Raw genomic sequence first — 16,508 nt, 5'->3', positions numbered from 1 at the left:
TTAGATATTTCCTACTTGCTGGTGACTGTATGTCCAGAAGTGTAGGCTTATATATAGGGTTCAGAAACATAAAAGGAGAAATAAACAAAAACATGACTTTCTTAGTAATCCCCACTTTAGCATAAAAAGATGTCATAAATAAAATCTGGAGAATATTGCCAAATTGACAGGTGCCACAGAATCTCACTACCCTGATTTTTCTTTAGTTTATCTATGCCCATGGTTCACCAACTAAGACAACAGAAGCAATCTTGAAATGCAGTTTGAACTGTAAGACACTTTTTAAAGGAACTGATTCTAAATGACAGATAGCAACAGAAATGCCGAGTTCTGTGTACCTGTACTAGGTATAAACCCTAGATGAACTGAGCAGGTCAGGTGTTTTTTATTGTTTGTTTTGTTTGTTTGTTTTTAGAGACAGTCTCGCTGTGCTACCTAGACTGGAGTGCAGTGGCACAAACATAGCTCACTGTAACCTCTCACTCCTGGGCTTGATTGATCCTCCCACCTCAGCCTCTAGAGTAGCTGAAAATACAAGCACATGCTACCATGCCCAGCTAATTTTTTAAAAATATTTCGTAGAGACAAGGTCTCACTATGACGCCCAGGCTGGTCTTCAATTCCTGGCCTCAAGCAGTGCTCCTGCCTGGGCCTCCCAAAGTGCAGGGATTATAGTCATGAGCCACCACACACAGCCAGGTTGTTGTTGTTGTTGTTGTTGTTGTTTTAAAGTCTTGGTTTAATAGCCTTAGGATCTAATTGTTGAATTGCATAGGGACCAAGAACTTTAAGATATATCTCTACCAGATACTTACAGTGGGATAACATATCAAATCTTAGAACTCAAGCTTATCATAGGGAAAGAGATGTCCGCTTATAATACGTAACTGACCCCACTGGTGTTACTGTTTGCAATAACGAACACTACATGTGCCTTCAATATTATAAATGTCGGTCCGGCACAGTGGCTCACACCTGTAATTCCAGCACTTTGGGAGGTTGAGTCAGGCAGAACACCTCAGGTCAGGAGTTGGAGACCAACCTCGCCAACATAGCGAAATCCTGTCACTACTAAAAATACAAAAATTAGCCATGCATGGTGGTGCACGCCTGTAATCCCGGTACTCAGAAGGCTGAGGCAGGAGAATCACTTAAGCCAAGATCACACCACTGCACTCCAGCCTAGGCAACAGTGAGACTCTGTTTCAAAAACAAAAAAATATATAAATATCAAGTATTTATTAGGATGCATCAAAATCGGTATACTGACTTGACAATATATATTTACATGAAGTTTGGCTATAATGTTCCCCATGGACTTTAAATATAGGAAAATCCATGACTATGAGATAAATTAACAGAGAAGAAAATTTAATACTTTATAGTCTAAAACATAGGCAAAGTACAAATAAGTCACTTTCAAGAAAATCTCTCTACAGAGTGCCTTTTAGAGGAGACCAAAATAATTTTCCACTGTCTCAAAGGATAGAAAAACATGGTTCTTCCTGAAACATACACCCTTTCTTCTTAAGCCTCAGTTCCCTCAGGGTCTTTTATCTCCCTGTGATTTCATTCCTTGTGCTTCAGGCTAACAAGGCTGTGGTGTGTCATTCCCTTTGTTAATGGTAGAAGAAAAGATCCTCATTCAAAACATCAAGCACTTTAAAAATAAAACAACTTTATAAAGCTTTTCCATCCATGAAGAAGAACAATAAAAATGTATTTTCCAGATACTCTGAAAGCATTAAAACCCCATGTCCTTCACATGTCAAAAACCCCTCTGGAGAGCTGACAGAGTGCCAACGATCACCATGGACAACCACCCAGTGCTGTTTATATTAATTTTATTCAGTGACTGAGAAAGAACCTTTATTCTTCTTTAAAAATGTTTGTTAAATGAATTTTCAAAGCATGAACTGTCATTTTATAACTTCAATGTAAGCTTATCTCAAATTATTAACCAGAAAAAGAGGTGTGAAATATTTATTCTCTATTGTGCTGAAGTGTAAATGTTGATGTATCTCTATGACAACATATTGATGATGCTATTCACGGTGCAGAAAAATCTCAAGGATATAACTTGTCAGTTAAAATTACATAATTTGGGAGGATTACATTCATTCACTGACATCAAAAGAATAATAACAACCTTAGGAGCCCTTATAAGATACCTTGCTGTTAAAAGTCTTATCATAGTTTTATTCTTTTGATCATTTATTCTTTAGTTAAAAATATGTTAAGCATCTTCTTTGGCTACGAAGTTCTATTTATTGAGCACTTACTACTTGCTCCTTGCCAAGACACGTACCATAGCTAAGATTTATTTATCTATTACAAGAGACTGGCCCACAGTGAGATTTATCACAAAAGAATGTGCTAGGTGTTACAAGACACAGGATTGCACACATTGCTGAGTAACGTAGAGGACTTTTGTCCATGCACCTTTGGGCAGAGGAGAGAAAGGAGGGGAAGAGAAGGTTTCCCAGAAGAAGAAGTAGGATTTGAGATGAATATTAAAGGATAAACATTCAGGACTGCCATTGTGAAAATGCTTATTATCTTCCTTCTGGACATGTGAGGATAAAGGATAGAGGCTTTCAATGACTTCCCTAAAATCCCAGAGTAAGAAAACTAGAATCCTCAATGCTAATTGGATGGTCTGAAAGATTTAATATAGTTTTCTTGAGAAAAAAAATTTAAATGATGGGACTATGAGAGACTACAAATAATGCTATAACAAAGGCTCATGTACCCACAGCAGAGACTTAACTGTTTATGAACATTGTATAACATTTGTTTCATTGTTGAATTCAAAAAATGAAACATGGCAGATAAAGTCCTATCTGATTCCTTTGTGCCTGGTTCTCAGCTCTTTCCCTACCCTTTACCCCAAAGGTAAACACTGTGATAGTTTTAATATATGTCCTTCTAGTCTGTGTGTGTGTAGGGGGATGTATTTAGAAATAAGATATAGAATTATTTTATATATTTATTAGTTATATATAAAATGTTTATGTTGCAGTGAATCTTTTGTTATCACCCAATATTATGATATTGAGATTTACTTTTTATTCTTATTTATTTATTTTTGAGACAGGATCTCACTCTGTCTCTGAGGCTGGAGTGCAGTGGCGTGAGCCTAGCTCACTGCAGCCTTGAACTCCTGGGCTCAAGCAATACTCCCACCTCAGCCTCCTTGATAGCTAGGACTATAAGCTGATTAATAATGACACATCTGCTAATATAATGAAAGGCTATATACAAGTTTATAGTAATGGAGTTCATTATTATACTATAAACTGTTATGTATCATTTCACCATATTAACAGCCTCCAAAAATTTACCTCTTCCCACATACACAGACATTTTTAGTTGTTTCCAAAATTTCACTGTTAAAAAGATGCAAATAATATATCTCCTAATATATGTTTCCCCAAAATACATAAACAAATTATAAAGAAGTAGAAATAAAATTGCTGGATTACATGGTCCACACATTAAAATTCTACTTTAGACATAGTCAAATTGATCTCTAAAGTTACTCTACCAATTTACCTTCATGGAAGTGGTATGTGGAAGCTTCCTTTCACATCCTTGGCAAAGCTTAACTTTTGAACCATTGCCAGACTTCTTAACCATTGCCAATCTGATGGTGAGAAATGACATCTTGTTTCTTTATTATGTACTTTCCTGCTATTACAAGGATTAGCATATTGTCATGTTTATTGGTCAATCAGCTTTCTCACCTCTGAATTACCTTATCCTACCCTTTGCCTATTTTAAAGTTCAGAGGTTCTTTTACTTATTGATTTGTGGGGGTTCTTTACATATTTTATATAATAATTTGTCTGTCTAATTATGTTGCAAAAATATTTTCCTAATGTCTCACTTCTCCTTTAACTTTGCTTATAGTATCTTCTGTCTTAAAAGTGTTTTAAACTCTGATCTGGTCTAAATATTCTAAAAACTAATTTAAAGCATGGATAAATCTGCTTATATAATACTGATTTTACCACATAAGTTTCTTAAGTGGCTGCTTTTCTTTAATGTATGAACAAAAATTTCCAATTATATACTAACATCAAGTTCAAATCAATTCCATTAAAATTTAGACTTTCTTTACAAGCTACCTACCTCCACTAGTTTTATGCAAAAATAGTGAGTAGTAAAACCATTTGGTTTTCACTGAATTTTAAGATGACACCGTTTACTTACGGACCAAGAGCTATGTTCTTATAACCTCTACTATTTGTCCTACTGGAATAGTCTATATAACTAGGAAAAATATTATCATCTTTTTACTTCTGCCCTTTATGAGTTTTATCCATCTCAAGAACACTTAATTTTCTTCAGGCTATAGGCACAAATGTTCAAACTCATTAAAATTAACTAGGTGGTGTATGAATTTTAAAAATACTTTGATGAAAGAAAGAAAAAGAGTGATTAGCTTTTGCGGGGAAATTCTGACCTTAGGAAATTTTCAAGTGTTTTAAAAAGTTCTTTAACATGGTCACAAACAATAGATATCAGATATAGCCAAGAAAGAAGCTGAATTATAAAAATAAACCAGAACAGGCTGGGCACAGTGGCTCACGTCTGTAATTTCAGCACGTTGGGAGACTGCGGTGGGTGGATCATTTGAGGTCAGGAGTTTGAGACCAGCCTGGCCCACATGGTGAAACCCCTCCTCTACTAAAATTACAAAAATCAGCCGAGCACGGTGGTGGGCTCCTGTAGTCCCAGCTACTCAGGAAGCTGAGGCAGGAGAATCGCTTGAACCCAGGAGGTAGAAGTTGCAGTCTGTCAAGATCGCGCCACTGCACTCCAGCCTGAGTGACAGACTGAGACTCCTGTCTCAAAATAAATAAATTAATTAAATAAACCAGAACACCCAGTTTCAGCCAATGGACAATGGACAGTATAACCCCCTGAGACAAGATACACGTGGCTCTATTAGGATTGGGCAGTAGTCCAAGACAATAGGAGAGGGAAACAAACAAACAAGGTATGTACAGCACTATCCCATACATATCATCACTTTACTCTGAGCACAGCAGCCAGCAAGCACATAGGTACAGTCAGAAAATGGTTTGTATATGTTTCATGTAAATGTTTATATGAAAGAAGTTATAAAGATTTATGATCTAATATTTCTGCTCCCTGTACAAACATTCTTTTAAACCAGGCTGTTATTTCCTGCTGTTTATTTGATTAAAGAGGAGTCTAAAAAGATTAATGAAATATGACTCATCGCTACGTGATTACAAATAATTTGTAGTCTGCATTTCTTTGCCTAATCTCTTACTATTCATTTGCACTTTGTATGCATTTGTACACCATTTGGGTACAAATTTAACAACTAAGTTCTACGTTCTCACATAGAATTTCCACCTTGAGAAGTTATATGAGAAAGTTTAGATAGCAAAATTGTTAAACATTCTCCACTCACACAAGGGCTGATTTTCAAACACCTTGCTTAATCATGGGGCCACGATTTCAGAAGTCACTCCTCTATCTCAGTAATAACCTTGATGTTTACACTATAATCTATTCTCTCTTGAGGGTGAAGAACTCCCAGATCCACATTTTCCCCAAAGTTCACAGGAACCACACCCAGTACATCTTGCCTGGCTTCTACAATTTCATTGCAGCTACCAGTCTATGGCCAGAGGATCTTCTGCCAAGTCATTAAGAATGAACATGTCAGCCGGCTGCGGTGGCTCACACCTGTAATCCCAGCACTTTGGGAGGCCAAGGTGGGCGAATCATGAGGTCAGGAGTTCAAGACCAGACTGGCCAACATGGTGAAACCCCGCCTCTACTAAAAATATAAAAAATTAGCTGGACGTGGTGGCAGGCACCTGTAATCCCAGCTACTTGGGAGGCAGAGGCAGGAGAATCGCTTGAACTCAGGAGGCAGGGGTTGCAGTGAGCCAAGATCACGCCACTGCACTCTAGCCCGGGTGACAATGTGAGACTCCGTCTCAAAAAAAAAAGAAGAATGTGTCTACACTGCACACAGCCAAGGTGCGTCCTGAAGCCATAGGAGCCTGGGCAACCTTAGGCGACTGAAGGAAAGACTTAGCGTCATGCCCTCTCTGTCGAAGACCTTCGGTCTGTTCCTCCCTGGATGCTCCAGATGCTTTGATGATCTGTTTGTTTATACACTTCAGCTCCTCTATCAACCTAAGAGCCCCTCGAAAGAAGAGGCAGTGTCTTACTCATCTCTCTCTTTTTTTTTTTTTTTGAGACGGCGTCTTGCTCTGTCGCCCGGGCTGGAGTGCAGTGGCCGGATCTCAGCTCACTGCAAGCTCCGCCTCCCGGGTTCACGCCATTCTCCTGCCTCAGCCTCCGAGTAGCTGGGATTACAGGCGTCCGCCACCTCGCTCGGCTAATTTTTTGTGTTTTTAGTAGAGACGGGGTTTCACCGTGTTAGCCAGGATGGTCTCCATCTCCTGACCTCGTGATCCGCCCATCTCGGCCTCCCAAAGTGCTGGGATTACAGGCTTGAGCCACCGCGCCCGGCCACTCATCTCATTTTTATATCTGTCACTGCTCCTGGCACATTTATGCCATCATTCCTTCCATCCACAAATACTTGTTAAGCATAGCTGTGTGCCCAGGACTGTGCCAGACATTCAATGACAGCAGAGATAAAACAGACAAAACCCACGTTTTCATGGGGCTTACATCCTGGAGGGGAGACAGGTAAGAAAAAAAAAAGTAAACAAATCAAGTATTTTTAGAAAGTGCCTATTTAAAAACGTTAAAAAGGAGATGTGATACAGAGTAATAGGGTCATAGTCTTTGCATATGGAGGTCAGAGATAGTGTCTGTATGGTGGTGGCACTTAGGCTGACTAATTGACCTACAGAAGCCAGCCATGTGGCCAGGCGTGGTGCCTCACACTCGTAATTTCAGCACTTTGGAAAGATGCTGAGGTGGGCAGATCTCTTGAGGTCAGGAGTTCGAGATCAGCCTGGCCAACATGGTGAAATCCCCTATCTACTAAAAACACAAAAATTAGTCAGGCGTGGTGGTGGGCGCCTGTAATCCCAGCTACTCAGGATGCTGAGACAGGAGAATCACTTGAACCCAGGAGGCAGAGGTTGCAGTGAGTCGAGATTGTGCCGCTGCACTCCAGCCTGAGCAACACAGTGAGACTCTGTTTCAAAAAAAAAAAAGAAGCCACCCATATAAAGAACCAGGGAGAAGAGTATTACTCTGAGTAGAGGAAATAGTGAGTGCAAAAAATAAAAATAGTGTGTTCCAAAAATGAAAGGCAGAGGCTGAGCACTGTGATGTCCTGAAAGGTAGAAGAATGAGAAGGCATCAGGGAAACAGAAAGAAATAGATGAAGCATGACTGGATGGATCGTGCTCAGAGCTTTGGAGTTTATTCTAACTGCAAGGGGAAATTCCGGCTGGTTTTGGGAAGGAGAGCAGCATGCTCTAAAGTACATTTTTACAGGATCACGCTGGTCTCATTCTGGTCGTAGAGAATTGACTCAGTGGCATCTGAGGAAGAAGCCGGAAGACCAGCAAGGAGAGTATTGAGATCACCAGTTTAGAGAGAATGTAGCATGGACTGGAGTGGCAGCAGTACAGATAATGAGAAGAGGTTGGATTGGGTTATATTTTGGAGTTGAACCAACGAGATTTGCTGAAAAATGAATATTGCACCAAGTATCAAAAAAAGAAAAATCAATGAATGATATGAAGTGGAGTTAAACAACATGACAGCCCAGTCTTATCTTTAAAGCCACTGCATGAACTCACTAGCACAAGTAATTTAAACATCATTAGTATTCTTACTATGCCAGAAGCAATATACACTGGACTTGATTTCATCTGGTAAGGACATCTGTGATCAGAGGTTGGAAATAATGGACCAGATAGATAAATAAATAAATAAATAAATAAATATAAAATAAAACTTTACCAGGTCTTCTGCCTGAGGAATCTCGTGGCAAGAAGCTGTGGACAAAGAGAGGCTCCATTTAAAGCAGAGTAGGGGGCCAGGCATGGTGGCCCATGCCTGCAATTCCCAACACTATAGGAGGCTGAGGCAGGAGGATCACTTGAGCCCCAGAGTAGGGACCTGCATGGGAGACATGGGGAGAACCTGCCTTTACAAAATCTTGGAAAATTAGCTGGGCTTGGTGGTGTGTGCCTGTTGTCCCAGCTACTTGGGAGGCTGAGGTGGGAAGATGGCATGATTCTGGGAGGTCGAGGTTGCAGTGAGCTATGGTCACACCCCTGTACTTCAGCTTGGGTGACAGCGAGACCCAGTCTCAAAAATAAATAAGTAAATAAAGAAGGGTGTGGCCTGTGAGACAAGAAGAGACGTCACAAAGGGCTGCCCCCTCCTCTGTTCCGTCAAAAGACTGGGCCATGTGTGAAGAAATGTGATGTAAGCTATGTTTGTCACACAAGGAATCCTAAGTAGCATTTACTTGTCATTATATACTGCCAGGCACAGCAATGGAGAATACCTGTTAAGTCCTCATTTAATCCCCACAAGCCTATGAGTATAATAGATATTCTTATCTTTGTTCAAAGCATGAGGAAAGGGAGGCACAGAAACATCACAGAAAAAAGAGCAGCTAGGAGGATGGCAATTCCATTCCAGGATGGGTGATGGAGGGTAGTGTTAGTAGTTCTTTGCCCCTCCTGAAAGTGGCAAAGAACAGCCCAAATTTTGGACTCCTTAGGAAAGGCAAAATCAGCAGTTTCTGTCTGTGACCTCTATCAAACTATTTGGATGGTCCATCAGTGAAACTACCTTTGGGACCATTCTGATGAACTGTTCAGAACCCAATCCTTCCCAGTTATCATCATCATCCTGTCCCCAACACCAGTGAACCCAACTGATCTACTCTTATTCTTGCTGCTCCATCAACCTGATTTCTAAAGTAATTCTGACAGCGCGACGGGCCTGTTAACGACTTGCAGTGAGGACTGGGCTCCCAGCGTCTGCTCTCCGCAGACAGCATCGATCCCACCATTGTTGCCAGTCAATAGATCTTTATGGCAGACTTTGCTAGGAAGTATGTCAGCTTTTTGAGCCTTACGTTTCTGGCTGGTAATATCTTTCAAATGGAATCCCCCATTCGAATATCCTGCAGGCAAAATCTTACTACTTTCTCCATGCTGTACATCATGCCTGCTTTACACAAAAGGTTATCAGTGTTCCTTACACTGCACCTGAAAATGTTTAAGCTAGTCTTGCCTCCTAGGCATATTTTCACTACTGCCAAGTATATTTAACCAAGAATGCTATTAGTGACTCAATAAAACCCAAATCTGGAGTTTCTAGACCAAAGTTAATTTCTATTTTTGCCTCTATGTGGTACTAATGTCAAAAGCAAAAAGCCCGAGGGACAAGCATTTGAAAACCATATGCTGGCTGATTTAGGACTCTACCATTTGTGCCCTATAGCTGTAGGTGAAATAGATTTCTCTATAGATGTTTGGGAAATTATAAATAGGATTATATGGCTTAAGAAAACAAATGTGTTATTGCTATTCATACAAAAGGTTTAAAGGCTTTCCCTCACAAAGAAAGATCTCAGGAGTTGCATATACATATTGATTAAAGTAAGTTGTACATAAAATCACAGACTTGAAAAGGATTATAAATAGAATCTGCCCCAACATTCACCAGATTATGAGTGAGGAAAGTCTAGATGGGTGCCATTATGAATTCATCATCTCTAATATTAACGGGCCCTCAATATCTTTCAGAGGGTTTGTTTTCATAATCGTCCAGTGTTGTCTGCCCCTGTCTCCTGCTCTCATTCTCCTCCCTTTTTTTGACTCTTGCTACTTTCAGTAAACCTGTTTTCCAACTTCCAGAGGACCCATACCACAGTAATTAAAGTTACTGGCTCTGAATGAGATGCAAGTTTGGCTCCACCACTTACTAGATATATAAATTCAGGCAAGTCACCTAAATGTTCTGCACCTCCGTTTCCTCATCTGTAAATTAGGAACAATAACTGTAATCATCTCATAGTATGTTGTGGCCATTAAGAGAGTAATTCCTGTAAAGCTCTTATAATGATGCTTGCATACCAAGTGCTCAATAAAGATGAACTATTACTATCATCATCATCAATGTAACCACCCTTCTGCCCCCTTTTATGTTAGCAGACTCTCTCCTGCCAGTTTATCAAGAGAAGGAAGGTCATCTGATATAGACTTCTTCAGATTCTCCTCACCATTGCCCACCAGCACCCCTGACACCTAGAAACCTGTTTACACCTATTCTGGCCATGCTTTTCTTCCTCATTCTGTTGGGAATGGGAAGTACTCCTTGCTAATCTCTCAGTCAGTGCCCAGGATCCCATCCCATCTCCCAGCTGTCTTCTCAGGGGCCTTATTGCCTCTATTCCACAACCCACTCCCTCAATCCGGTCTCCAGCCTCTCCCTCTTTTCTTTCACCATCTTCTCAGGTTCTGAGTCTTTTTCACCTTAAAACACAGACAAAGGCTTAAAAAAAAACAACTTTTTCTTGACCCTACACTTACTTCTTACTAACTCTCTATTTCTTTGCTTCCTCTCCTTGGCTTCTCAGAGAAGTTTCTGAAAGAGTAGTCTATAGCAATCTGTTTTCTGTTCCCATCTGAAAGTGAAGGGCTGTATACTCTTAGCTCTTCTCTCCCTCATCCACTCAGAAAATCTCTCACTACCTTATCTGACTCCATCCAGTTTTCCTCAATCTACCTCTTCTACAGAGACAGTTCTCTTTCTTTCACTTTATCTTTCTCCCAAGCTATGAGTTCTGTCAGAGCAGCAACCATTCCTCATTTGTTCCTTTATCCCAAGCATTCAGTGCAGTCCCTTGCACACAGTAATCATTCAATGAAAGTTCACAAAATGAACACATGAATGACCTTCTCAGAATCATATAGAATCATTTGGTTCCTTCAGTCTAATTAAATGGAAGCTTTACTGTGCTCCAACCACATGCCAGGCACAATGGAGGCTTACAGAGATTAATAACACATGGCCTTTGCCCTTCAGGAGTTGTTTATTATCCAGTGAGAGGAGAAGAGCAATGGAGGATTGATGCATGAGCAGATAAATGATGGAGGAAAGAACAGAGCTAGAGCAGGAAAGAGGGGAGGGGAGAAGGAGATGACATAAAATAGATTAATGTCATTCACTCATAAAAGCTAGGATACGCATTAAGATGCCAATAAAGGTAAAACACGTGTGCTTTTTTAAAACAATAATTTTAATCCAATTTAAAAAGAAGGAATATGTCTAAGTCTAGTCAAATAAATCATGATTTCATTCTGGGAGAACAAACTTTTTACAATTATCTGACATGCCTGGTTTTTTATACAGAGAATACATTGAGACCTAGGAAAGCCAGGAACACTGACTGTTTGTCACAGGCAGGAACCCTTCCCTCAGCTGCCAAGGTAAACAGACATATCAAATCTCAAAGAGAAGCCTTTGTGGAACTGGACATTTGAAGGTATTTGGCAGTCCCTTAATCACCCATGTATTTTAGAAAGGAAAAAAAAAAAAGATAGCTATGTATGACGGTTATCAATTGGTTACCATCTGACCATTTCAGACTCCTAATGTCAATAAAAGGAGTTAATAGTCTGGTTGGAGTGATTGATCCAGATTGGGAAATCTGGGTTTCAAGGGAAAATTGGGTTGCTGCTGCACAGGGAGGGAAGAACTATGACTGGAACCCAAGGATCCTGTGGATTACCTCTTAATACTCCCATGCCAGTAATAAACGTTGATGAGAAATGTCAACAATCAAAAAAAGGCAGGACAAATAGGAATGCAGATCTTTCAGTAATGGAGGTTTGAGCCACTCCACCAGGTAAATAACCCCAAGTAACCGAAGTTTGGGCTGAGAGTGGGGGAAATACGGGATGGGAAGTAGAAGAGAAAGCCATAAATATCAGTTATCATCTTGTGACCAATTACATGAAAGACGTTTGTAATAGCTCTTAATGTTTGTTACTTGTTTGTTATATGTATATGTTTATTTTTATTTGCTATTTTCTTTTTTTCCTTTTTGTTTTATATGCTAGTTGTTGCAAGTTAACTTTAGTATCTAGGAAACAGAATATTCAGCAGAACTGTGACTTAATTTGAAAACAATTTAATATAACCAGCAATGAATCCAATGAATGTTGGGACTTGCATCTCCTCATTTTAGGAAGAGAGTATGAGCATGTTCACTTCTAAGATGAATTGCTGTATACTAGGTGGAAATACAGGGGTTTTTAATGTATAGGAATGCAAACGTGTGTGGAGAGTGCATATAGGAGTTGGGTAACCAAAGGAGTGTACATCAACAGTTATCAACTTACTGCCTTTCAACTCTAAATTTATCCTTCATTGCCTGCTCTACATAAACGGATATGTGCCTTCCAAATATTTTTCTATTGCCAGTTGGCCAACTGTTACGTATTTTCAATCAGGGGCGCTAGAAAGACATTGCAAAAGGAGTTTTCCATTCTAGTTCCAGTGCACTCAGAGCACGTAGCGCGCTAGCTCCTAAAGCACCAAGCTTCTGCAATGTAAGCACAGCGCCAACGGCTGCTACAGTACCTGGCTCCTGGAGCACCTATGGCTTTTCCAATGCCTTGTTTCTGTAGCACAAATTGCTTATCCAGAACCAAGTTCTTGCAGCATGGACAGCTTCTCTAGCATCTAGCTCTTGTAGTACACTGTGGCTAGCAGCACCCATCAGCCAACAACTTCCCCTTTTTTGTAGCAGAGTGCTTCTGGTGAGACTTTTCCATGAAGAGTTTTTTTCAGAAGTCCTATAAAAGTTCTAGAGGGCATATTTCCAGCAAGTTCTGCTAGAATAGTACCACAGCAGCCTCTCTGGATCTGAGTGAGCTGTGGCTGTGCCCTCTCCAGCAGTTCTGGATCACACCCTTAGTGGGGTTTCTTCTTTGGACATTCTATCTCCACCCTAGGGGTAGTGGCTCCTTCTTATAGCTGCTATTCCTATATTCTCTAGAGATCTATCTACTTCTAACTAGTCCATCCCCCATTACTCCAATCTCCTGTTATAGTTAGTTAATAATTCTTTATATTTAACTTTCTCCTTTGAAGTTACTTTGTGTCCTAGTAGCAATGACCACACCAGCACCTAGATCTTGGTTTATATATACCACTCTACAATAAAAAGTACCAAGGCTCCTTTGAAAAATTGTTCATTTTAGGGCTGCAGCAGGAAAAATTAAAAATGAGCCTGGAATATCTTCTAGCACCAGAAAGTAAGAAAGCACTCAAAATCAAAAAGATGTGTCATGTCAAAGGGACACAATGGGTTGGGTGCAGTGGCTCACACCTGTAATCCCAGCATTTTTGGAGGCCGAGGTGGGTGGATCATCTGAGGTCAGGACTTCGAGACCAGCCTGGGCAACATGGTGAAACCCCATCTCTGCTAAAACTATAAAAATTAGCCAGGTGTGGCAGCACACGCCTGTAAGCCCAGCTACTAGGGAGGCTGAAGCATGAGAATTGCTTGAACCCAGGAAGCAGAGGTTGCAGTGAGCCAAGATTGTGCCATTGAACTCCAGCTTGGGCGACAGAGCGAGACTCCGTCTAAAAACAAAAAAAAAAGAGCACACAATGGCCAAAGCTGGAACGACCTGGGCAACAAAAAAAATTATGTAATACTGTTTTATAACCCAAAATGTCAAATCAATACACATGAGTCCTTACCGATATAAATAAATGTTTGAATAAATGCAGGAGAAGAAACAAATCTTCCTTACAGAAAAACTCCAAATAATATAGGCAGATATTCCTTCCTCAAAGACATGGAACTTGAGTCCTGCCCTTCATCCCTAAAGGTAGGATAGACTTAGTTACTTGCTTCTACAGAGTAGAGTACAGAAAGGGGAAAATTGTAAGTTTATGTGGAGAAGCCTAGCATGCTACCTCAACCAACTGATGAAGGTTAACCAAGTGATGACATCAGTGATGTCACATGGATATCATGACATTATGTGAAGAGAAAGAGCACTTCACCTCCAGTATTCTCTTCAAAACTCATAACCTATGTCTGATCATGAGAAAAACACCAGACAAATGCAGACTGGGGAACATTCTACAGGATACCTGGCAAGTTCTCCTCTAGACTATCAATTTCAAGGTCATGAAAACAAGGAAAGACTGAGAAACTGTCACAGACCAGAGAAGACAGGGGAGACATGACAGTGAAATGTAGTGGTCTGAGCTGGAATCTGGAAGAGAAAGAGGACATTAGTGGAAAAACTGATAAAATTCAAATAACATCTGCAGTTGATTTAATAGTAATATACTACTGTCAGTTACCCAGTTTTGACAAACTGATAATAATTTAAGAAGTTAACAATGGGGGAGGCTGGGTTTGAGCACACAGGAGCTCTGTACTATCTTTGCAACTTTTCTATAAGTCTAAAAGTGTTCCAAAATAAAACAAATTTATACTTAAAAAATTTAAAAATAACTGTGGTTTTTGTCTCCTGATTGTACCATAAGTGATACAAGGAGCCAGTCTAATTATCAAAGCAATTATTTTACGGATCTAATGTACACCATCAAATTGATGCATAATAATAACCAAAGAGGAGGGGAGATGGAAATAGAATCCTTTGAAATTAGGCCATTTAAACTCTGCTAACTAAGTAGCATATTACTAGACAATAGATTTTGGTTCCAGAATTATCTGGTCAAGAATAAACAAAATGATGTATTTCCTGATATTAGGCTGATTGCCACAGACAAAACTCAGATAGCAAGACCCTTATTCTGGGTTCAGCTCAGAATATCATTTTTTACCTGCTTAAAAAGGTATCAGAAATGTTTTTCTCAGAACACCTTTAAACATTTCAGACATCTGTTCATGTTTATTTATGCTTTTGTTCATCATAAAGCCGAACATGACTTGTAAAAAATAAACTAAAAGTTGCCTCAGTATCATATTTCAGTGTTACAAGAACATCTGTTCTCAGAATTCTAGAGTCTCCATTAAACTCCAAAATAAAGCAACAGTTTATTTTCTAGAAGGTCCTAATCAGTTCTAGAGAGTCTGAAACCCATGTAGGCTTTTGTTTTGCTTACACAAACACTCTTCAGTCTGAGCCCTCAGCTCAAGGTAGTCTGTAGCTCTTAGGAGACAAAGTATGAATACAACTGAAGTTATTCTGTAGCTTTTTTGTCCTGGAATTAGTGGCAAACCACATAGTTTCAAATGACGAATATGCCCACTCTTCCCTATCCCACTAGCTTATAATAATGTTATTTTTCTTCAAGATGTCTAGGCACAACTGATTTTTAAACTGGAAAAGTTAATGAAAGCAACATCACATTTGAGGTCAGTCGGCCAGAAAAATGGACATGAGCCAAATCCCACATCCCAAACATTTTGCCTCAATGGCGTGTGAACAAAATGCCCACTCTCCTCCTGATTTCCAACAGAAGCAAAACAAAACCCTGCAAGACAGTTTTTCCCTGGAATTGAGAAGCCTGTCAGGGGCAGAAAGACACACACACACGCGCACACACACACACACACACACACCCAGTCAGTTTAAGGTACAGTAAAAAGGCTCTTTCACACCAAGCGTTCTGTGCACAGACGGCACAAGGGCTTCCCCTGGAGATGCTGCTTCAAGGAGAGCCAAGAGTTCACAAGTCCGAAACAAGTAGTCCTAGCAAGATAAATAATCTCCCCAATTCCAAAGTAAGCAAGTAAAAACTTTTTAAATCAGGTTATTGAAATAAGTCCATTCAGACTAATTTCAAAAAATTCCTTGATGGCAACGAAGAGAAATTTGTGCTGTCATGCGAACTTGCTAACTTTTTAAAACGATTGTTTCCTTTTTCTAAATGTAATGTTTCACGCATTACAATTTAGTTGCACTTTAATTCCTTCTCACGTTTCTCAAGGCAAAAAAAGAAGTATAAAGGAAAAGGAAGTGGATGCAATTACGTGCACAGCAACAAGTTAGCCAGAAGATTTTGGTTTAAACTGTGAAATTTAGAAAAGCAACTGTATTACATGACATTCCATGATATAATCTTTACGATAATGAATATGAAATGTTAGGTGTAGACTGCTTTGAGTCCAAAATACCATCATTTTAGAATTATAATTCTAACACAATGGAGACAAATGATATACTATGTTAGGAATTGATTTAACAAGTACCAAAATGTTCATGAATTTTCATTTATGACAGATAAGTCTCCCTAAAGTTATCTGAACAAGTACTCGTTGTTTGCATCTCAGAATTCAGAGACAAAAAGATATGTTAGCATCAAAAATACCAATTTCACTTCTGAGTTAAAAACCAACAGGTGGTAAATTTTAGCCACCAAGAAATTTTCTTGGAGAAATCAACAGGTAAAAACAGAAGTTAGGATACAATAGCTATGTTACCACAACTGCCTTACTGAGGTAAGGAGTCTAAATTGTGGACCCTACTCTAGAAAATGCATTCACATCCACAGAAGTATGAGCTGTTGTA

At 39.6% G+C, this 16,508-nt stretch overlaps 1 protein-coding gene across 1 annotated transcript in view; it reads right to left on the bottom strand.

The window, feature by feature from the left end:
• MEGF10 (multiple EGF-like-domains 10) overlaps nt 1-16,508 on the bottom strand; it is a 174,445-nt gene that overhangs the window by 77,643 nt on the left and 80,294 nt on the right. The gene's annotated exons all lie outside the window — the stretch shown is intronic.

Source organism: Colobus angolensis, unplaced genomic scaffold (assembly GCF_000951035.1).
Source record: "Colobus angolensis palliatus isolate OR3802 unplaced genomic scaffold, Cang.pa_1.0 Scaffold206, whole genome shotgun sequence".
NCBI classification, from domain to species: domain Eukaryota; kingdom Metazoa; phylum Chordata; class Mammalia; order Primates; family Cercopithecidae; genus Colobus; species Colobus angolensis.
Note: the sequence above shows the minus strand (reverse complement) of the source record. Positions and strands in the feature narration are given on the sequence as shown.